The 23,661-nt window shown below is 45.6% G+C and overlaps 1 protein-coding gene across 2 annotated transcripts in view; it reads left to right on the forward strand.

The window, feature by feature from the left end:
• The first annotated feature begins 558 nt into the window (after positions 1 to 558).
• The window catches only part of lifra (LIF receptor subunit alpha a), a 222,714-nt gene continuing 199,611 nt past the window's right edge, over positions 559 to 23,661 (forward strand). For both annotated transcript variants that reach the window (XM_078215241.1, XM_078215244.1), the window contains exon 1: positions 559 to 754. The gene's annotated coding sequence lies outside the window, so the exon portion shown is untranslated. The remainder of the gene's footprint in view (positions 755 to 23,661) is intronic.

Here is a 23,661-nt window from a genome sequence, read left to right on the forward strand (position 1 = left end):
AGGACTTTCTCTGAGTGTCTCTTTCTGAGGTATTGAGGGATTCCCTCTTTCGGAGGTAGTGGCTGACTCTCATGAGGGTGTCTCTCTGAGGCTTTAGGGACACTCTGAGAGTTTGAAGGTCTCTCTGGGGGACTCACTCTGAAGGTTTGAGGGTTTTACCCTGAGGGACACTCTCAGGATGTCAGTCAGTGTCTCTCTCGAAGGTTATGTGGGACTCTCAGTGAGGGTGTCTCTCTGAGGGGTTGAGGGACTCTAGGTCTGACCCTGAGGGAGACTCTGAGGGTCTCTCCCTGAGGGACTCAATCAGAGGGTTTTGAGGGACTCTCCCTTTGGGATTCACTCTGAGGATCGCTCCCTGAGGCTCACACTCAGGAGGTTTGAGGGTCACTCCATGAGGGACTCACTCTGAGGATTTGAGGGTCTCCCCTGAGGTCAGGGTCTCTATTTGAATCTGAGCCTCGCGCGGCTCCAACGTTCGCTCTGAGCGGGCGAGAGGGTCGTGCGCGCGCGCTGGAGGGCCGGGTACCCGCGGCCGCGCGCTCCCGCTCCCCTCCATCGTTCCCGGAGGGTTTTCCAGTCAGAGCGGCGGCGGCGGAGACGGAGACGGAGAGACAGGATAGGGGCGGCGGGAGCGGGCGGATCTCCCCCCGGGGACAGCAGCGGAGCGGTACCGGTACCGGGTTCGGGCCCGGGCGGGCGCTCTCTGAGCCGGTGGACACCCCCAGCTGGAAGCGGGCCCTCCGGGCTTTGCAATGTGAGTGAGCTCCCAGACCCTGGGCAATGCCAACTGCTTAGCGAATGTCTGAGTGCAACAGTGTCTGTGCGACTAAACCACCCACTAAACCACCCGCTAAACTACCGACTAAACCATCCGCTCAAGTACCGACTAAACCACCCGCTAAACCACCCGCTAAACTACCGACTAAACCATCCGCTCAAGTACCGACTAAACCACCCGCTAAACCACCGACTAAACCATCCGCTAAACCACTGACTAAACCATCCGCTAAACCACTGACTAAACCATCCGCTAAACCACCGACTAAACCACCCGCTAAACTACTGACTAAACCATCCGCTAAACTACCGACTAAACCACCCGCTAAACTACCGACTAAATCATCCGCTAAACTACCGACTAAACCACCCGCTAAACTACCGACTAAACCATCCGCTAAACTACCGACTAAACCACCCGCTAAACCATCGACTAAACCATCCGCTAAACTACCGACTAAACCACCCGCTAAACTACCGACTAAACCACTGACTAAACCAACCGCTAAACTACCGACTAAACCATCCGCTAAACCATCGACTAAACCACTGACTAAACCACCTGCTAAACCACCGACTAAACCAACCGCTAAACTACCGACTAAACAATCCGCTAAACCACTGACTAAACCAACTGCTAAACTACCGACTAAACCATCCGCTAAACTACCGACTAAATCATCTGCTAAACTACCGACTAAATCATCTGCTAAACTACCTACTAAACTACCGACTAAACCAACCGCTAAACTAGCGACTAAACCATCCGCTAAACCACCGACTAAACCATCCGCTAAACTACCGACTAAACCATCCGCTAAACTAGCGACTAAACCACCCGCTAAACTACCGACTAAACCATCCGCTAAACTACCGACTAAGCCATCAGCTAAACTACCGACTAAACCATCCGCTAAACTACCGACTAAGCCATCAGCTAAACTACCGACTAAACCATCCACTAAACCACCAACGAAACCATCCGCTAAACTACCGACTAAATCATCCGCTAAACTACCGACTAAGCCATCAGCTAAACTACCGACCAAACCATCCACCAAACTATCCGCTAAACCATTCACTAAACCATCCGCTAAACTACCGACGAAACCATTCTCTAAGCCAGCCGCTAAACCATCTGCTAAACCACCCACTAAACCATGCACTAAACCATCCACTAAATTGCTGACTAAACCATCCACCAAACTATCCACTAAACCACCGACTATACTGTCCGCTAAACCATTCACTAAACCATCTGCTAAAATACCCACAAAACCATGCACTAAAATACTGACTAAATCATCCGCTAAACATTTACTAAACCATCCACTAAAATACTGACTAAATCATCCGCTAAACCATCCACCAAGCCATCTGCTAAACTACTGACTAGACTATCCGCTAAACCATCCACTAAAATACTGACAAAACCATCCACTAAACTATGTACTGAACCATCTGCTAAACTATACACTGAACCATCTGCTAAACAACTCGCTAAACTACCGACTAAACCATTCTCTAAACTATCCAGTAAACCATTCTCTAAACCATCCACTAAGCTATCCAGTAAACCACCTGCTAAACCATCCACCCTCCCTCACTAATCCCATTCCCCCAACAATATCCCTCTGAGAATTCAACCAACATCTACACTCAGCCAGGAGAAACTTTATGGAAGAGGAGGAATGGATTATAAAGTGGAAAATATTTAGAGTACAGGTCTGACAAAGTCATTTATGAACAGGGGAAATTTATTTATGTATATATACACAAGTTTGAGCGCGTATTATTAGCATGTAAGTAATGAGAGTTATTTCGACTCGCATAAATATGTCTAGATAATAGTTTTAACAACACCAGGTTAAAGTCCAACAGGTTTATTTGATAGCAAATGCCATTAGCTTTCGGAGCGCTGCTCCTTCGTCAGATGGAGTGGATATCTGCTCTCAAACAGGGCATACAGAGACACAAACTCAAGTTACAGAATACTGATTAGAATGCAAATCTTTACAGCTAATCAAGTTTTAAAGATGCAGAGAATGTGAGTGGAGAGAGCATTAGGCACAGGTTAAAGAAATGTGTATTGTCTCCAGACAGGACAGCCAGTGAGATTCTGCAAGTCCAGGCAAGCTGTGGGGGTTACCGATAGTGTGACATGAACCCAAGATCCCGGTTTATGCCGTCCTCGTGTGCGGAACTCCAACATCCCCCACGATGATGGCATTGCTGCAACGGCCTCAGTACTCAATGCCGACAACTGCCAGTTTCCAGATGCAATTTTACAACTCATCTGCTTCATCCTGGACTACAATGTCTTCTCCTTCAACAACCAGTTCTTCATCCAGACACACGGAACAACCATGGGGACCAAATTCGCACCTCAATATGCCAACATCTTCATGCACAGGTTCGAAAAAGACTTCTTCACCGCACAGGACCTTCATCCGATGCTATACACTAGATACATCGATGACATTTTCTTCCTTTGGACTCATGGTGAACAATCACTGAAACAACTATATGATGACATCAACAAGTTCCATCCCACCATAAGATTCACCATGGACTACTCTCCGGAATCGGCTGCATTCTTGGACACACGCATTTCCATTAAGGACGGTCACCTCAGCACCTCACTGTACCGCAAGCCCACGGATAACCTCACGATGCTCCACTTCTCCAGCTTCCACCCTAAACACGTTAAAGAAGCCATCCCCTACGGACAAGCCCTCCGTATACACAGGATCTGCTCAGATGAGGAGGATTGCAACAGACACCTCCAGACTCTGAAAGATGCCCTCATAAGAACAGGATATGGCGTTCGACTCATCGATCGACAGTTCTGACGTGCCACAGCGAAAAACTGCACCGACCTCCTCAGAAGACAAAAACACGGGACACGGTGGACAGAGTACCCTTCGTCGTCCAGTACTTCCCCGGAGCGGAGAAGCTACGGCATCTCTTCCGGAGCCTTCAACATGTAATTGATGAAGATGAATATCTCGCCAAGACCATCCCCACACCCCTAGATACATCGATGACATTTTCTTCCTTTGGACTCATGGTGAACAATCACTGAAACAACTATATGATGACATCAACTACGGCATCTCTTCGGGAGCCTTCAACATGTCATTGATGAAGATGAATATCTCGCCAAGACCATCCCCACACCCCTACTTCTTGCCTTCAAACAGCCACACAACCTCAAACAGACCATTGTCCGCAGCAAACTACCCAGCCTTCAGGAGAACAGTGACCACGACACCACACAACCCTGCCACAGCAACCTCTGCAAGACGTGTCGGATCATTGACACAGATGCCATCATCTCACATGAGAACACCATCTACCAGGTACACGGTACCGACACTTGCAACTCGGCCAACGTTGTCTACCTGATACGCTGGAGGAAAGGATGTCCTGGGCATGGTACATTGGGGAAACCATGCAGACACTACGACAATGGATGAATGAACACTGCTCGACAATCACCAAGCAAGACTGCTCTCTTTCAGTGGGGGAGCACTTCAGCGGTCACGGGCATTCGACCTCTGATCTTCGGGTAAACATTCTCCAAGGCGGCCCTCACGACACAAGACAGCGCAGAGTCGCTGAGCAGAAACTGATAGCCAAGTTCCGCACACATGAGAACGGCCTAAACCGGGATCTTGGGTTCATGTCACACTATCGGTAACCCCCACAGCTTGCTTGGACTTGCAGAATCTCATTGGCTGCCCTGTCTGGAGACAATACACATCTCTTTAACCTGTGCCTAATGCTCTCTCCACTCATTGTCTGTATCTTTAAGACTTGATCAGCTGTAAAGATTCACATTCTAATCAGTATTCTGTAACTTGAGTTTGTGTCTCTGTGTGTCTTGTTTGAGAGCAGATATCCACTCCATCTGACGAAGGAGCAGCGCTCCGAAAGCTAATGGCATTTGCTACCAAATAAACCTGTTGGACTTTAACCTGGTGTTGTTAAAACTCTTACTGTGTTTACCCCAGTCCAACACCGGCATCTCCACATCATAGATAATATTATCCAAGGAGATTGAGGCGAACCCGACCATGTATTCAAAATGACAGGAATATGTTGATTATAGTCATGGTGAGTAATTATGGGATGTGTTCCTGTACTTGGAATAATTTCTGAACTGGGATCTCTTCGTCAAATTTCTTTTTATTTCTTCCTCCCCAGCATACTAACATTTCGCATTAAGTACTGCAGTTGGATTTGTATTTAAGGATTTATCTGTTCTTTCGTGGAGCTGGTTAGCAGATAGGAAATAAAGAGTTGGCATAACTGGGTCTTTTTCTGATTCGTAGGCAGTGACTAGTGGGGTTCTGCAGGGATCCGTGCTAGGACCCCAACTGTTCACATTATATATTAATGATTTGGAAGAGGGAACTGAATGTATTATCTCCAAATTTGCAGATGATACAAAGTTGGGTGGGAAGATGAGCTGTGAGGAGGATGCAGAGATGTTTCTGTGATTTGGACAGGCTGAGTGTGTGGGCATCTGCATGGCAGATGCAGGATAATGTGGATCGATGTGAGGTTATCCACTTTGGTAGCAATAATAGGAAGACAGATTATTACTTGTGCTTCTAGTTTCTATGTTTAAAGTTTATTTATTAGTGTCACAAGTAGGCTTACAATAACACTGCAATGAAGTTACTGTGAAAATCCCCGAGTTGCCACACTTCGGCACCTGTTCGGGTACACTGAGGGAGAATTTAGCATCGTCAATGCACCTAACCAGCACATCTTTTTGACTGCGGAAGGAAACCGGTGCACCCGGAAGAAACCCACGCAGACACGGAGAACGTGCAGACTCCACACACACTGACCCAAGCCGGGAATCGAACTCCGGGTCCCTGGCGCTGTGAGGCAGCAGTGCTAACCACTGTGCCGCCCCTGTGTTTCTATGTTGTTAAGCTAGAGTTATCACCATGACTTTGCCCTCATTTTGAAAAAACAAGTCTAGTTTACTGTTTTCAGGATCTAGCTGTGAGTGATAATCACGTTTACCCACATAACACTTCACTTCAAAGTAGTTCATTCTATTTGATTTTACATAGTATTTACAGCAGAGAAATGTTCGGCCTGTTCTGGTGTTTATGCTCCGCAGGAGCCTCCTTCCATTCAATTTTAACCCTACCAGTATGCCTTCTGTTGTTTTCTCACTTAAGCTTCACTAGTTTCCCCTTAAATGCATCTATACTATTCGCCTCAGCAACTTTTTGTGGTGGTGAGTCTCACATTCTCATCACACTGGGTAAAGAAATTTCTGCTGAAGTCCTTATTGGATTTAAAAATATATTCATGGGATGTGGGTGTCGCTGGCTAGGTCAACATTTGTTGCCATCCCCAATTGTCCTTGCGAAGATGGTGGTGAGCTGCTGCCTTGAACTGCTGAAGACCATGTGGTGTAGGTAAACTCACAGTGCTGTTAGGGAGGGAGTTCCAGGATTTTGATCCAGTGAGAGTGAAGGAATGACGATATTATTCTGTGTCAGGATGGTGTGTGGCGTGGAGGGGAATTTGCAGGTAGTGTTCCCATGCATCAGCTGCCCTTAACCTTCTAGATGGTCAACGTCATGGGTTTCAGGAAGGAGTCTTGATGAGTTTGCCACTGTGCATCAGTTGTGGGGGGAGTGGATGTGGAAGGTGGTGGATAGGATGCCAATCAAGTGGGCTGCTTTGTTCTGATGGTGTTGAGCTTCTTGACTGCAGTTGGAGCTACGCTCATCCAGGGTAGTGGAGAGTATTCCATCACACTCCTAACTTGTGCCTTGGAGATAATGGACAGGCTTTGGGAGTTAGGAGGTGAGTTAATCTCTGCAGAATTCCTAGCCTCTGATCACAGTACTTATATGTTTGGTCCAGTTAAATTCTTGTCAATGGTAAACCCCAGGATGTTGATAATCCCATTGAATGTCAAGAGGAGATGGTTGGATCTTCTCTTTTTGGAGATGGCTATTGCCTGGCAAATGTGTGGCGCAAATGTTACCACTTATTGGTTTGAATTTTGTCCGAGTCTTCTTCCATATTAGTGGCTAACTTACAAATATGACCACAACCTTTAGAATCCTATTTGTAATATTGAAGATCTCTAATTTTGCTCATTCTGAAAACACTGCAATGTTGTTTTCTTAGTTTTTAAGTACATTGATTAAACTGAGGTTATCAATATTTAGGAGTGACCTACCCCTGTTCCTATTAACAAGATGTGACAAAGCTCCATAATGAATTTTCACTGCATGTTTATTGGAGACACTGTTGTGCTTTCTAAGAGATGAGATAATAAGCAGAACTTTGGGATATTCCTGAAAAGCACAAGGCGTAACTTAATTTTAATAACTTTACTTTCATAGAATTGAAGAGAAAACTTAACACTCATGTAGAAATTACTATTTGTGTTTAAATTTCACTCTGTATTTGTTTAATTGTCACGTATTGGGATACAGTGAAAAGTATTGTTTCTTGCGTGCTGTACAGGCAAACATACCGTTCATAGAGTACATAGGGGAGAAGGAAAGGATAGGGTGCAGAATATAGTGTTGCAGTCACAAGTAGGGTGAAGAGAAAGATCAGCTTAATATATGATAGGTCCATTCAAAAGTCTGATGGCAGCAGGGAAGAAGCTGTTCTTGAGTCAATTGGTATGTGTTCTCAGACTTCTGTATCTTTTTTCCGACTGAAGAAGGTGAAAGAGAGTATGACTGGGATGTGTGGGGTCCTTGATTATGCTGGCTGCTTTTCCGAGGCTACGGGAAGTGTAGACAGAGTCAATGGATGGGAGGCTGGTTTGCATGTTGGACTGGGTTACGTTTGCAACCCTTTGTAGTTTCTTGTGGTCTTGATCAGAGCAGTTGCCATACCAAGCTGTGATATATCCAGAAAGGATGCTTTCATTGCTAAAGCATTTCAAATTGTTGGTGGGTGCAATTTCATCCGAAGTGTCTCGGAACATAGGAACAGAAGAAGACTGTTTAGCCTCTCGAGCCTGTTGCACCATTTATTGGGATCTTGGATGTTATGGATATGACGGATTCAAGACCTAACTCCATATGGCTGCATATCCCTTAATATCTTTGGATAACAAAACTCTATCCATCTTAGTTTTAAGCGTAACATTTGATCAAATCTGGTTCTAGTTGCTCTAACCAGCAGAAACAGTTTCTCATTATCTATCCTATCTGTTCCCCTTAATATCTTGAAAACAGCCATCAAATCACCCCTTTACCATCTAAATTACAGGGATTGCAACCGGTTTTTATTTAATGTTTCCTTGTTACTTACCCCTTGGAGTCCAGGGTTCGTGGTGGGAGATACAGGAAGGATATCAGAGGTAGGTTCTTTACACAGAGAGTGGTTGGGGTGTGGAATGGACTGCCTGCAGTGATAGTGGAGTCAGACACTTTAGGAACATTTAAACGGTTATTGGATAGGCACATGGAGCACACCAGGATGATAGGGAGTGGGATAGCTTGATCTTGGTTTCAGATAAAGCTCGGCACAACATCGTGGGCCGAAGGGCCTGTTCTGTGCTGTACTGTTCTATGTTCTATGTAAATCCATGCTACTAAGGTCAAGGTGTGGTGCTCAGAATTGCTCACTGTACACCAGATGTGGCCCAGACAAGGCTTTGTATCAGTTTTCTCAATGTAAAGACCAGCATTCCATTTGTCTTTGTTTATTTTCTGTACCTGTTCATGACATTTTGTTTGCCTACCTTTGTGTGCCAGCACTTGCAAACTTCTTAAACCCTCCCATTATTTCTGGTTTTTCACCATTTGGCTTTATCCTTTTTAGGTCCAATGTGGTTGACCTCACATTTGCCATTACTGAAATCCATTTACACAGTTTTGCCAATTGATTTAAACGATCAATATCTCTTTGTAGTTTCACGCTTCTATCTAAACTGCGTACAATGCTGCTTATCTTTGTGTCATTCACATTTTTGGATATGTGGTTTCCTATCCCATAATCCAAGTTATTAATAAGTAGTGAATAGTTGTGTCCCAAAACCATTATTGCGGAACATCACGAGCCACATCCTGTCAATTAGCATAACTGCTCTTTATCTCTACTCCCTCTCTCCTTCCACTTTGCTAGTTTCCTGATCATGCTAATAATTTGTCTTCAATTTTATGGGCTCAAATTTTAGTTCACAGTCTCTTAGCAGGGACATTATTAAATGCTTTCTGGAAGTTCATATAAATAACATCCATTGACATTCCCCAGTCCACAACAAATTTTGTCTCATTTCATTTGAAAAATAATTTATTGGCTTGTTGGTTCCAAGAGACTAGGTACCCAGGATGTAAACATGAGGCGCTTACCTGAAATCGACTGAGTTTCCAAAGGATCAGGGCCATTCAGCTCCTGGTCCAAACATGGACAAAAGAGCTGAATTCCAAAAGAGAGGTGAGAGTGACTGCCCTAGATATCAGAACAACATTGGGCTCTGTTATCATGGAGCTGGTGGAGTTTAAGAATGTTCTCTAGTCCGATACTGAAAAGGCATGTGTGTTAGCAGGCTGCAGGCAGTTTAGACTCAGGGAAGACCTGGGAGTTGTTAGTATAGCTGAGAGTTGTGGTTTGGGCCTCGTGTGGTTTTCAGCTGTTCTGTGCAGTTAGAATTCAGGGTTCTGGGGAGCTAAGAAAGCAGCAGAAGGTTGCTGGTTCCATGCCGGAGAGAGTTAGGGCTCAGAAAAGCCATAGGGAGCTCAGTTCAGAGGCGAGACTGAAATTTGGAGAGACCCAGGGACAATGGTCCACAAAAGAGTTGTAATTGTGCTAATTAGCCTCCCCCAAGCTAACTAATGGTAATTAGAGCACTAATCTCCCTGGATAATTCATGGTAATTAGAGTAGTTTTGTGAATCCTGTGGAACACAGTCTCAGGAGAGGAGACTGAACTACGGGAGTGAATGTTTGTTGAGGCAGCTCAAGTCAGAGCAATCTGAGGGAATTCAGAGGCAAGAGGTTTGAAAGTGAGGAGTTGAAATTCTTCATGAGGGAGATAGTTTTAATAAGAATTTGTAATTTATGGTTGTCACTAAGTGGGTTTCTAAGAAATCTGTGGGACCTTTCTTGGTTGCATCTGTCATTTAATGTGCTGTGGGATGTGTTTAGCCATAATTTGCCTGTTAGTTCATATTTACGTCCTGTCGGGGTACAAGGTAGAAATTGTAGGTTGTCTCTGCTGGAAATTCTAGCATATTGTCACCAATTGATTCTTCTATGCATGCCTGTCACACTGTGTCAAGTCAAACTTACTTTGCTGATTTTTTACAATAAAGTTTATTTTGTTTGTTTAAAATCGTGGAATCTTGGGTTTTACTCTTGAAGTGGAATTTCAAACTTTGTCTACTTTACCTGGTCCCTAACCTGATTGTAACGGTATGCACATGAATCATATCATACAACAAGTGGTTAGGACTGCTGTCTCATGGTGCCAGGGTCCCTGGTTTGATTCCCGCTTGGGTCACTGTCTGTGTGGAGTCTGCACGTTCTCCCCGTGTTTGCATGGGTTTCCTCCAGGTGCTCCGGTTTCCTCCCACAGTCCGAAAGACGTGCTGGTTAGGCTATGCTAAATTCTCCCTCGGTGTACCCGAACAGGCGCCGGAGTGTGGTGACTAGGAGATTTTCACAGTAACTTCATTGCAGTGTTAATGTAAGCTGACTTGTGACAATAACAAATAAATAACAGTCAAACATATTGGCTGAAGAATAATACACTCTATGCAGTGTGCTAGTAAAGAGAGAGGTGGAGGAAATAAGGTTTTGTAATCCAGACACCACAGAGAAATATGTTGGTTCACAAGTCCCAGAGTCCAGAACCAACAGTCTAATGAGGTATTCTTCAGGGAGGTTGGTGGGCTGAACACCAGTGTTGTAGAATTAACTATTCCGGTGATGTTGACTTCACACAATGAGATAGGCACGCAGAGATGAATCCATTGTGGACAATGTGCTAGAATTTCCAGCAGAGGCGGTGCAGATGAGGCCAGGTGTCCAACCTGAGTCAGACTTCCGTCAGTGTGGCCTGCCTGTTAGTTTTAAATTGATTCATCTCTGCGTGCCTATCTCATTGCGTGAAGTCAACATCACCAGAATAGTTAATTCTACAACACTCTTCAGCCCACCAACCTCCATGAAGAATGCCCCATTGGACTGTTGATTCTGGACTCTGGGACTTGTGAACCATCATTTTTCTCTGTGTGTCTGGATCCAACAGATTAAAGGATGTTGGCAAATGTGGTTAGAGTTCCTTGTTTGTGTGAAGGGTAAAAGGGACACAACAATGGATTTATTGTAACTGGGGAACAAATGACGCCTACCATTTGTTAGACTTGCGCATTTAATATACATACAGGTACTGCAAGTTGCAACAAGCGGAACATTGAAAATGTGCTGTGCCCTTCATAGGGCATCTGGGATCTATACGACTTCCCGCTGCCTTGGAAAAGCAGCCAGCATAATTAAGGACCCCATGCACCCCGGACATTCTCTCTTCTACCTTCTTCCGTCGGGAAAAAGATACAAAAGTCTGAGGTCACGTACCAACTGACTCAAGAACAGCTTCTTCCCTGCTGCCATCAGACTTTTGAATGCACCACCTCGAATTAAGTTGATCTTTCTCTAAACCCTAGCTATGACTGTAATACTACATTCTGCACTCTCTCCTTTCCTTTTCTATGAACGGTATGCTTTGTCTGTATAGCATGCAAGAAACGATACTTTTTATTGAATACTAATACATGTGACAATAATACACATAACCGGGGTGGGGGGTAGTCAGGGCTGGGACCGTGAATGGTCGGGGGGGGGGGGGGGGCAGCGATCGGGTCGTGGGGGGGGAGAGCGGCATTGCGGGGGTTGTGGGGCTGGCCAGCAATCGGGAGGCCATCAGTGCGGGGCCACTGCGCATGTGCCGATCTTGGCACTGACAGATTGGTGCATGCACAATAGCCCACTCAGCGCGCTGATTTCAGCCTCTCCAGTGGGGATAGGTCCTGTGCCCTAGTTTTTAATGATATTGGTGGCCTCGGCAGTGCACAGAATATGATTCTTCTCTGAACTCCCATTGAAATAAACAGTGTGAATTACTCCAGTTTTCATGATAATTTGACACTTAGAATCTTTTTGGGAGAATTCCACCCCATGTCTTTTTTCAGCCAACTCAGTTCTGTACCACCAAATGACTATTTGATAATGGAGTTGTTAACTAATTATAGTGATTGATCTCTATCAATTAGTTTACAATATACCAAGGTGTAGCATGAAGGCAAATAAAAAAGGCAAATAGGATGTTGGCATTTATTGCAAGAGGACTGGAGTATAAAAGTAGAGAAGTGTTGTTGCAATTGTATAGGGTGTAGGTGAGACCATACCTGAAGTATTGTGTCCAGTTTTGGTCTCATTATTTGAGCAAGGATGTTGCGGCATTGGAGGCAGTTCAGAGGAGGTTCACCAGCTTGATTCCAGGGATGAAGAGGTTGACATATGAGGAGAGATTAAACAGTTTGGGCTTGTACTCGCTGGAGTTTAGAAGGATGAGCGGGATCTGATCAAGGTATATAAAATTTTAAAAGGGATTGATAAGTAAATGTAGACCAAATGTTTCCTCTTATGGGGCAATCTTGAACAAGAGGTCACAGGTATAGGTTTAGAGGCGGTAGATTTAAAACTGAGATGAGGAGGAACTACTTCTCACAGAGGGTGGTGAATTTGTGGAACTCACTGCCCCATAGCGCGGTGGAGTCTGAATTGTTGAATGGTTTCAAGAGGGAGATAGATATATTTCTAATAAAAGAGGGATATGGGGAACAGGTGGGGCGGTGTATTTGAGACCAGGGAGAGATCAGCCATGATCTGATTGAATGGCGGAGCAGGGTCGAAGGGCTGTATTTGCCTACTTCTGCTCCTAATTCCTATTTAAAGGTTATTTATTAGTGTCACAAGTAGGCTTACATTAACACTGCAATGAAATGACTGTGAAAATCCCCTCGTCGCCACATTCCGGCACCTGTTCGAGTACACTGAGGGAGAATTTTAGCATGGCCAATGCACCTAACCTTTCAAACTGTGGGAGGAAACCGGAGCACCCGGAGGAAATCCACACAGACACAGGGAGAATGTGCAAACTCCTCATAGACAGGAATCCAAGCTGGGAATCGAATCCAAGTTCCTGGCGCCATGAGGCAGCAGTGCTAACCTCTGTGGTACCATGTCGCCCCATGTTCCTATGTTTCTAAAGTTTGTGTGGTATTAATAGGTAATGAAGTCTTTACAGGTGTAGACAATGTGAGTGGAGAGAGGGTTAAGCACAGGTTGAAGAGGTTAAGAGGTCTGCACCTGTAAAGAGTTGATTACCTGTTAAGACTCGCATTCCAACCATTATCTTGTAATTGAGTTTGTGTCTATATATGCCCTGTTTGTGAAACAAATCCTGCACTCACCTGATGAAGGAGCAGTGCCCCGAAAGCTCGTGCTACCAAATAAACCTGTTGGACTTTAACCTGGTGTTGTAAGACTACTTACTGTGCTTACCCAAGTCCAAAGCCGGCAACTCCACATCAGATTCTGAATTGGTAGAGACGTTGACATGGAGAATGCAGCAAGGTTAACAATGATTCAACAATACTCAAGTTCTGTACTACTCACTGACTGTTTATAGTGGAGTACCCTGGGGGTCAGTTTGGGACCTTCCTGATTTTGCTCTTCCTGATATATAACCCAAACCTTGGTGTATAGGGCACAATTTCAAAACTTTCTGATTCTGCAAAACTTGGAAACATTGTGAACTGTGGGGAAGATTGATGTTGTTGTTTCTCTTCATACAGCTAGTTGTGCATAAGGCATATGTATATAGAAACATAGGAACATAGAAGATAGGAGCAGGAGGAGGCCATTTGGCCCTTCGAACCTGCTCTGCAATTACTACGATCATGGCTGATCATCCAACTCAATAGCCTAACCCTGCTTTTCCCCCATAACATAGAACATAGAAAAAATACAGCACAAACAGGCCCTTCGGCTCACAAGTTGCGCCGGTCATGTCCCTCCCTACCTAGGCTGATATATAGGCTTACCTATAACCCTCAATCCTATTAAGCCCCATGTACTCATCCAGAAGTCTCTTAAAAGACTCTATCGAGTTTGCCTCCACCACCACTGACGGCAGCCGATTCCACTCACCCACCACCCTCTGAGTAAAAAACTTCCTCCTAACATCTCCTCTGTACCTACTCCCCAGCACCTTAAACCTGTGTGCTCTCGTAGCAGCCATTTCAGCCCTGGGAAAATTCCTCCGAGAATCCAACCGATCTATACCTCTCAACATCTTATACACCTCTATCAGGTCACCTCTCATCCTTCGTCTCTCCAAGGAGAAAAGACCGAGCTCCCTCAGCCTATCCTCATAAGGCATGCCAACCAATCCAGGCAACATCCTTGTAAATCGTCTCTGCACCCTTTCAATCATTCCCACATCCCTCCTGTAATGAGGCGACCAGAACTGAGCACAGTACTCAAAGAACAATACAGCACAGGAACAGGCCCTTTGGCCCTCCAAGCCCGCGCCGCTCCCTGGTCCAAACTAGACCATTCTTTTGTATCCCTCCATTCCCACTCCGTTCATATGGCTGTCTAGATAAGTCTTAAACGTTCCCAGTGTGTCCGCCTCCACCACCTTGCCTGGCAGCGCATTCCAGGCCCCCACCACCCTCTGTGTAAAATATGTCCTTCTGATATCTGTGTTAAACCTCCCCCCCTTCACCTTGAACCTATGACCCCTCGTGAACGTCACCACCGACCTGGCGAAAAGCTTCCCACCGTTTACCCTATCTATGCCTTTCATAATTTTATACACCTCTATCAAGTCTCCCCTCATCCTCCGTCTTTCCAGGGAGAACAACCCCAGTTTACCCAATCTCTCCTCATAACTAAGCCCCTCCATACCAGGCAACATCCTGGTAAACCTCCTCTGTACTCTCTCCAAAGCCTCCACGTCCTTCTGGTAGTGTGGCGACCAGAACGGGACGCAGTATTCCAAATGCGGCCGAACCAACGTTCTATACATCTGCAACATCAGACTCCAAGTGGGGTCTGACGAGGGTCTTATAAAGCTGCATCATTATCTTCCGACTCCTAAATTCAATGCCTCGATTGATGAAGGCCAGCACACCATGCGCCTTCTTAACCATCTCCTCTACCTGCGAGGCTGATTTAAGAGTCCTATGGACCCGGACCCCAAGGACCTTCTGATCCTCTACTCTGCTAAGAGTCTTACCCTTGATATTATACTCCTTCATCCCATTTGACCTGCCAAAATGGACCACTACACACTTAGCCGGGTTGAAGTCCATCTGCCACTTCTCTGCCCAGTCTTGCATCCTATCTATGCCACGCTGCAGCTTCTGACATCCCTCCAACCTACCCACAACACCACCAACGTTCGTGTCGTCGGCAAACTTACCAACCCGTCCCTCCACTTCCTCATCCAGGTCATTTATGAAAATGACAAACAAGCAAGGGTCCCAGAACAGATCCCTGGGGCACTCCACTGGTGACCGACCTCCATTCAGAAAAAGACCCTTCTTCAACCACTCTCTGCCTTCTGCAGGCAAGCCAGTTCTGAATCCACAAGGCAACAGCCCCTTGGATCCCATGCCCTCTCACTTTCTCGAGAAGTCTTGCATGGGGGACCTTATCGAACGCCTTGCTGAAGTCCATGTAAACCACATCTACCGCTTTTCCTTCATCAACGTGTTTAGTCACATTTTCAAAGAACTCCACCAGGCTCGTAAGGCACGATTTGCCTTTGACAAAGCCGTGCTGACTACTTTTGAGCATACTAAACTTCTCTAAATGTTTATAAATCCTGTCCCTCAGGATCTTCTCCATCAACTTGCCAACCACTGAGGTTAGACTCACCGGTCGGTAATTTCCTGGGCTATCCCTATTCCCTTTCTTGAAGATAGGAACCACATCCGCAATCCTCCGGAACCTCTCCCGTCTCCATCGACGACGCAAAGATCATCGCCAGAGGCTCTGCAATCTCTTCCCTCGCCTCTTACAGTAACCTGGGGTACATCCCATCTGATCCCAGCGACTTATCTATCTTGATGCTGTTCAAAATTTCCAACACATTCTCTTTCTTAACAATCCTGTACTACAACCACCCAGGTCTTTTTCCACCGTGAATACTGAGGTAAAATATTCATTAAGCACCTCTGCTATTCCGGTTCTGTACAGACTTTCTCACCTTCACATTTTATAGGTCCTATTCCTTCACATCTCACCCTTTTACTCTTCACATATTTATAGAACGCCTTAGGGTTCTCCTTAATCTTACCTGCCTTCTGGCTCTCCCAATTTCCTCCTTAAGTCCCTTCCTACAAGCCATGTACTCATCTAGATCCCTATCATCGCCTAGCTTTCTGAACCTTTTGTGCGCTTTCCTTTTCTCACTAGGTTCAGCGCAGCTTTCGTGCACCACGGTTCCCGTAACCAACCAACACCTCCCTGTCTCATCGGAACGTTGTCACGCAGAACTCCAGACAAACATTCCTTGAAAATCTGCCACCTTACTTCAGTACTTTTCCTCGAGAATGTCTCCTTCCACTTTACGTCTCTAATCTCCTGCCTGTTGGCTTCATATTTCCCCTTACTCCAGATAAACACTTTCCTAGCTTGCCTGATCCTATCTCTTTCCAATGCTAGTGTAAAGGAGATAGAGTTATGATCGCTATCCCCAAGATGCTCCCCCACTGAGAAATCCGACACCTGTCCAAGCTCATTAGCCAGTACCAGATCGAGTACAGCCTCTCCTCTTGTAGGCTTATCCACATGCTGTGACAGGAAATCCACCTGAACACACCTAACAAACTCTTCCCCATCCAAACCCCTTACCCTAGGGATATTCCAATTGATGTTTGGGAAATTAAAGTCTCCCATCACGACAAGCCTGTTATTCCTACATCTCTCCAGGATCTGTTTCCCTATCTGCTCCTCAACATCCCTGTTACTATTGGGCGGCCTGTAGAAAACACCCAGCAAAGTTATCGACCCCTTCCCGCTCCGGACTTCCACCCACAGAGACTCCGTAGACAATCCCTCCACGGCTTCCACCTTCTCTACAGCTGTGACACTATCCCTGATCAGCACCCCCCCCCTCGCACTCTCTGTAATGGCCACCACATCACACTTCCAAGCATCGATCCACACTCGAAGCTCATCCACTTCATTCACTACACTCCTGGCATTAAAATAGTCACATCTCAAACCTTTGGTCTGAGCTCTCCCCTTCTCCATCACCCGTCTATTCTCCCTCTTACACTGTGTACAATCCTTCTCTATTTGCGGGCTAACCTCCTCGCTCTCAGTCACCTCGTCACGATTCCCTCCCCCCAACCTTTCTAGTTTAAAGTCTCCCCAGTAGCCTTAGCTAACCTTCCTGCCAGGATATTGGTCCCCCTGGGATTCAAGTGCCACCCGTCTTTTTTGTACAGGTCACACCTTCCCCTAAAGAGGTCCCAATGATCCAGGAACCTGAATCCCTGCCCCCCGCTCCAGTCCCTCAGTCACACATTCATCCTCCACCTCACTCCATTCCTGCTCTCACTTTCCCGTGGCACAGGCAGCAATCCTGAGATTACTACCTTTGCGTTCCTCCTTCCCAACTGTCTACCTAACTCCTTATATTCTCTTTTCATGACCCCTTCCGTCTTCCTACCTATGTCAGCGGTACCAATATGTACCACGACCTCTGGCTCCTCTCCCTCCCACCTAGGATATCTGGGACGCGATCAGAGACATCCCGGATCCCGGCACCAGGGAGGCAGACCACCATCCGAGACTCCCGTCTGCCTCCGCAAAAACGCCTGTCCGACCCCCTCACTGTTGAGTCCCCGATTAACACTGCCTTCCTCCTCCTTTCCTTAGCCCTCTGAGTTACAGTTCTGTTCCTTTCAGTACCTCACTAAGTCTACTTGTGACTAATAAATAAAAACTATATTTATAATATTCATTTCACATCAAACATGCAAGCCAGATGTTGTAACTGGCTCGAGTCCCTCAGTATACTACGACCATTTACAACCATTTAGAAAGATGCGGATTAATCAGGGATAGTCAGCATGGATTCGTGAAGGACATGTCGTGCCTCACAAATTTGATAGAATTTTTTGAGGAGGTAACTAAGTGTGTTGATGAAGGTACAGCAGTTGATGTCATATACATGGATTTTAGTAAGGCGTTTGATAAGGTCCCCCATGGTCGGCTTATGATGAAAGTAAGGAGGTGTGGGATAGAGGGAAAGTTGGCCGATTGGATAGGTAACTGGCTATCTGATCGAAGTAAGAAGTTTAACAACACCAGGTTAAAGTCCAATAGGTTTATTTGGTAGCAAAAGCCACACAAGCTTTCGGAGCTCCAAGCCCCTTCTTCAGGTGAGTGGGAATTCTGTTCACAAACAGGGCATATAAAGACACAGACTCAATTTACATGAATAATGGTTGGAATGCGAATACTTACAGCTAATCAAGTCTTTAAGATACAAACAGCGTGAGTGGAGAGAGCATCAAGACAGGCTAAAAAGATGTGTATTGTCTCCAGACAAGACAGCCAGTGAAACTCTGCAGGTTGCACGACACAGGACGGCGCAGAGTCGCTGAGCAGAAACTGATAGCCAAGTTCCGCACACATGAGGACGGCCTCAACCAGTATATTGGGCTCATGTCACACTATTTGTAACCCCCACAGCTTGCCTGTACCTGCAGAGTTTCACTGGCTGTCTTGTCTGGAGACAATACACATCTTTTTAGCCTGTCTTGATGCTCTCTCCACTCACGTTGTTTGTATCTTAAAGACTTGATTAGCTGTAAGTATTCGCATTCCAACCATTATTCATGTAAATTGAGTCTGTGTCTTTATATGCCCTGTTTGTGAACAGAATTCCCACTCACCTGAAGTAGGGGCTTGGAGCTCCGAAAGCTTGTGTGGCTTTTGCTACCAAATAAACCTATTGGACTTTAACCTGGTGTTGTTAAACTTCTTACTGTGTTTACCCCAGTCCAACGCCGGCATCTCCACATCATATCTGATCGAAGACAGAGGGTGGTGGTGGATGGAAAATTTTCGGACTGGAGGCAGGTTGCTAGCGGAGTGCCACAGGGATCAGTGCTTGGTCCTCTGCTATTTGTGATTTTTATTAACGACTTGGAGGAGGGGGCTGAAGGGTGGATCAGTAAATTTGCTGATGACACCAAGATTGGTGGAGTAGTGGATGAGGTGGAGGGCTGTTGTAGACAGCAAAGAGACATAGATAGGATGCAAAGCTGGGCTGAAAAATGGCAGATGGAGTTTAACCCTGATAAATGTGAGGTGATTCATTTTGGTAGGACAAAGTTAAATGTGGATTACAGGGTCAAAGGTAGGGTTCTGAAGACTGTGGAGGAACAGAGAGATCTTGGGGTCCATATCCACAGATCTCTGAAGGTTGCCACTCAAGTGGATACAGTGGTGAAGAAGGCCTATAGTGTGTTAGCTTTTATTAACAGGGGGTTGGAGTTTAAGAGCTGTGGGGTTATGCTGCAACTGTACAGGACCTTGGTGAGACCACATTTGGAATATTGTGTGCAGTTCTGGTCACCTCACTAGAAGAAGGATGTGGAAGCGCTGGAAAGAGTGCAAAGGAGATTTACCAGGATGCTGCCTGGTTTGGAGGGTAGGTCTTATGAGGAAAGGTTGAGGGAGCTCGGGCTGTTCTCTCTGGAGCGGAGGAGGTTGAGGGGAGACTTAATAGAGGTTTATAAAATGATGAAGGGGATAGATAGAGTGAACGTTCAAAGGCTATTTCCTCGGGTGGGTGGAGCTGTTACAAGGGGGCATAACGATAGGGTTCATGGTGGGAGATATAGAAACATAGAAAACTACAGCACAAAACAGGTCCTTCGGTCCCACAAGTTGTGCCGAACATATCCCTACCTTTTAGGCCTACCTATAACCCTCCATCCTATTAAGTCCCATGTACTCATCCAGGAGTCTCTTAAAAGACCCTATTGAGTTTGCCTCCACCACCACTGATGGCAGCCGATTCCATTCGCCCACCACCCTCTGTGTGAAAAACTTCCCCCTAACATTTCCCCTGTACCTACACCCCAGCACCTTAAACCTGTGTCCTCTCGTAGCAGCCATTTCCACCCTGGGAAAAAGCCTCTGAGAGTCACCACTGAGAGTCCACCCGATCTATGCCTCTCAACATCTTATATATCTCTATCAGGTCTCCTCTCATCCTACGTCTCTCCAAGGAGAAAAAACCGAGCTCCCTCAGCCTATCCTCATAAGGCATGCCACTCAATCCAGAGATATAGGAGGGATGTACGAGGTAGGTTCTTTACTCAGAGAGTGGTTGGGGTGTGGAATGGACTGCCTGCAGTGATAGTGGAGTCGGACACTTTAGGAACATTTAAGAACATAAGAACATGAAAAAATAGGAGCAGGAGTAGGCCATCTAGCCCCTCGAGCCTGCCCCGCCATTCAATAAGATCATGGCTGATCTGAAGTGGATCAGTTCCACTTACCCGCCTGATCCCTATAACCCCTAATTCCCTTACCGATCAGGAATCCATCTATCCGTGATTTAAACATATTCAACGAGGTAGCCTCCACCACTTCAGTGGGCAGAGAATTCCAGAGATTCACCACCCTCTGAGAGAAGAAGTTCCTCCTGAACTCTGTCCTCAACCGACCCCCCTTTATTTTGAGGCTGTGCCCTCTAGTTCTAGTTTCCTTTCTAAGTGGAAAGAATCTCTCCACCTCTATCCTATCCAGCCCCTCCATTATCTTATAGGTCTCTATAAGATCCCCCCTCAGCCTTCTAAATTCCAACGAATACAAACCCAAACTGCTCAGTCTCTCCTCATAATCAACACCCCTCATCTCTGGTATCAACCTGGTGAACCTTCTCTGCACTCCCTCCAAGGCCAATATATCCTTCCGCAAATAAGGGGACCAATACTGCACACAGTATTCCAGCTGCGGCCTCACCAATGCCCTGTACAGATGCAGCAAGACATCTCTGCTTTTATATTCTATCCCCCTTGCGATATAGGCCAACATCCCATTTGCCTTCTTGATCACCTGTTGCACCTGCAGACTGGGTTTTTGCGTCTCATGTACAAGGACCCCCATGTCCCTCTGCACAGCAGCATGTTGTAATTTCTTTCCATTTAGATAATAATCCAATTTGCTATTATTTCTTCCAAAGTGAATAACCTCGCATTTGTTAACGTTCTACTCCATCCAAGCGATTATTGGATAGGTACATGGAGCACACCAGGATGATAGGGAGTGGGATAGTTTGATCTTGGTTTCAGATAAAGCTCGGCACAACATCGTGGGCCGAAGGGCCTGTTCTGTGCTGTACTGTTCTATGTTCTGTACTATATGAGGAAGATTTTAAACAGTAACCTTTGCCTATAAAGCCATTGTGGTGGCTGCCCTAAGCTTTAGTACATCCTAAAGCACGTAGTTCTGGATCTTGGAATGTGCCAGCCTGCAGTCATAGAATGGTTCAAGCATAGAAGAAGGCCATTTGGCTCATCACTTCTCTGCTGACTCTGAAGGAGCAATTCACCTTGTGCCATTCCCTTGCCTTCTCCCTATAGTCCTGCTCATTTTTCCTTTTCAGATAATCCAATTCCTCCTTGAATGCCTCAATTGAATTGGCATCCATCGCACTGTCAGGCAGTGCATTCCAGATCCTAATCCCTCGCAGTGTAAAAACCTATTCCTCATGTCGCCATTGCTTCCCTGTATCTCCTGGTTCTCGATACTTCCACCAATGGGAATAGTTTCTCCTCATCTACTCTGTACAGATTTTTCATGATCTTGAATCTCTCTACTAAATCTCTTTCAACCTCTTTTCCGAGGTAAACAGTCCCAGCCTTTCTATTTCATCTGTTACTGAAATTTCTCATCCCTGGAACAATTCTTGTGAATCTTTTCTGCATGCCCACTGATGCCTTCACATCTTTCCTAACGTGCAACGCCCAGAACTGGATGCAATACTTCAGTTGAGGCCAAGCCAGTGTTATATAAAATTTAACATAACTTAGAATCCCTACAGTACAGAAGGAGGCCATTCAGCCCATCGGGTCTGTACTGACCACAATCTCACCCAGGCCCCATTCCCGCAACCCCGTGCATTTACCCTGCTAATCCACCTGACACTAGGGTCAATTTAACATGGTCAATCCACCTAACCCGCACATCTTTGGACTGTGGGTGGAAACCGGAACACCCGCAGGAAACCCACGCAGACACGGGGAGAATGTGCAGGCTCTACACGGTGACCCAAAGCCAGAATTGAACCCGGGTCCCTGGCACTGTGAGGCAGCAGTGCTAACCACTGTGCCACCGTGTGGCCCATTGCCCAACTTCCTTGCTTTTGCTCTCCATGCTCCTATTAGTAAAGTACTTGGCCATGGGCAGCCTCTTGTCCAGGAAGACCACAAGATTTTGGGCAGACCAAAGAATGTCTTTCACTGAATTAATGATTTTCCAGCAAGAGCTGATCTTTGTCTTGTTGTGTGCCCTTGGGAACAGCCCATAGAGCCTGGAACCCTGTGTTCAACAGCTACTTAGGATGAAACTTGAGAAAAATGCATTGCCTCTCTTTGCAGACCTTTGTTCCTCTGTTTAATCAGTATCTTTAAAAAGTCAGATTTTTTACTTTTGCACATTTTTTGCAGATTTAGTGTTCTTTAAATTATGGAAAGTATTGACCTTGAAGGTGTAGAAGTGTTCTACCTGTGCGTGTCCAAAGCTTGGGTTCATAATTCCTCGATGAGTATAAGATTTTCACCAATAAATCTAATCAGAAATTCAGGAGAAACATCTTTCCTCAGGGAAAATGGCCTGTTTCTGTCCTTTAGATTCCACATAATTCTATATAATGTATGTCCTATTGCATAAACGTTTACTTCGTCAGTGTAAAACTGCTGTTCTGTATCGGGATTTGTGAATGCTATGCAATAGATTTGTCTGAGCTTTTTCATTGTATTGACACTTTCCCTTCAATGTTTAAAAATATCACGTATGCAACATGGTTCAGTTACTTAATATACTGCCCGCTGTGATATAATAAACTGTATAAACCAGGAAGAGCCCAGGTGCTGCAACGAGCCCTATATTAATGTACTAATGATGAACCCATTGTTCTCATCAGAGTGTGATGGTACTGGATTAGATGGTGTTGACATGTAGCCAGAACATTAAGCTTTGCTCCAGACATTGCAATCAATCAACTCTGTTTTGGATAACATGCTGTATGGTTATTAACTTCTTTAAAAATGCATTTTTAGGATGACAAAGCAGTATTGTTCATGCCTGAGGTCACTTTAAGAGAACTGGAGCCATATGTAGGACAACTATATGGGAGAGATGGTGGCGTAGTGGTAATAACACTGGACTGATAGTGCTGAGGCTTGGGTGGGCGGGGACAGGTTTTAAATCCTGCGAAGGCAGTTGGTGGAAGTTAAACTCAGTTAATGATTTGATTTATTATTGTCACATGTATTAACATACAGTGAAAAGTATTGTTTCTTGCGCGCAATACAGACAAAACATACCATTCATAGAAATCATAGAAACCCTACAGTACAGAAAGAGGCCATTCGGTCCATCGAGTCTGCACCGACCACAATCCCACCCAGGCCCTACCCCCATATCCCTACATATTTTACCCGCTAATCCCTCTAACCTACGCATCCCAGGACACTAAGGGGCAATTTTAGCATGGCCAATCAACCTAACCCGCACATCTTTGGACTGTGGGAGGAAACCGGAGCACCCG

Source organism: Mustelus asterias, chromosome 6 (assembly GCF_964213995.1).
Source record: "Mustelus asterias chromosome 6, sMusAst1.hap1.1, whole genome shotgun sequence".
In the NCBI taxonomy this organism is placed as follows: Eukaryota; Metazoa; Chordata; class Chondrichthyes; order Carcharhiniformes; family Triakidae; genus Mustelus; species Mustelus asterias.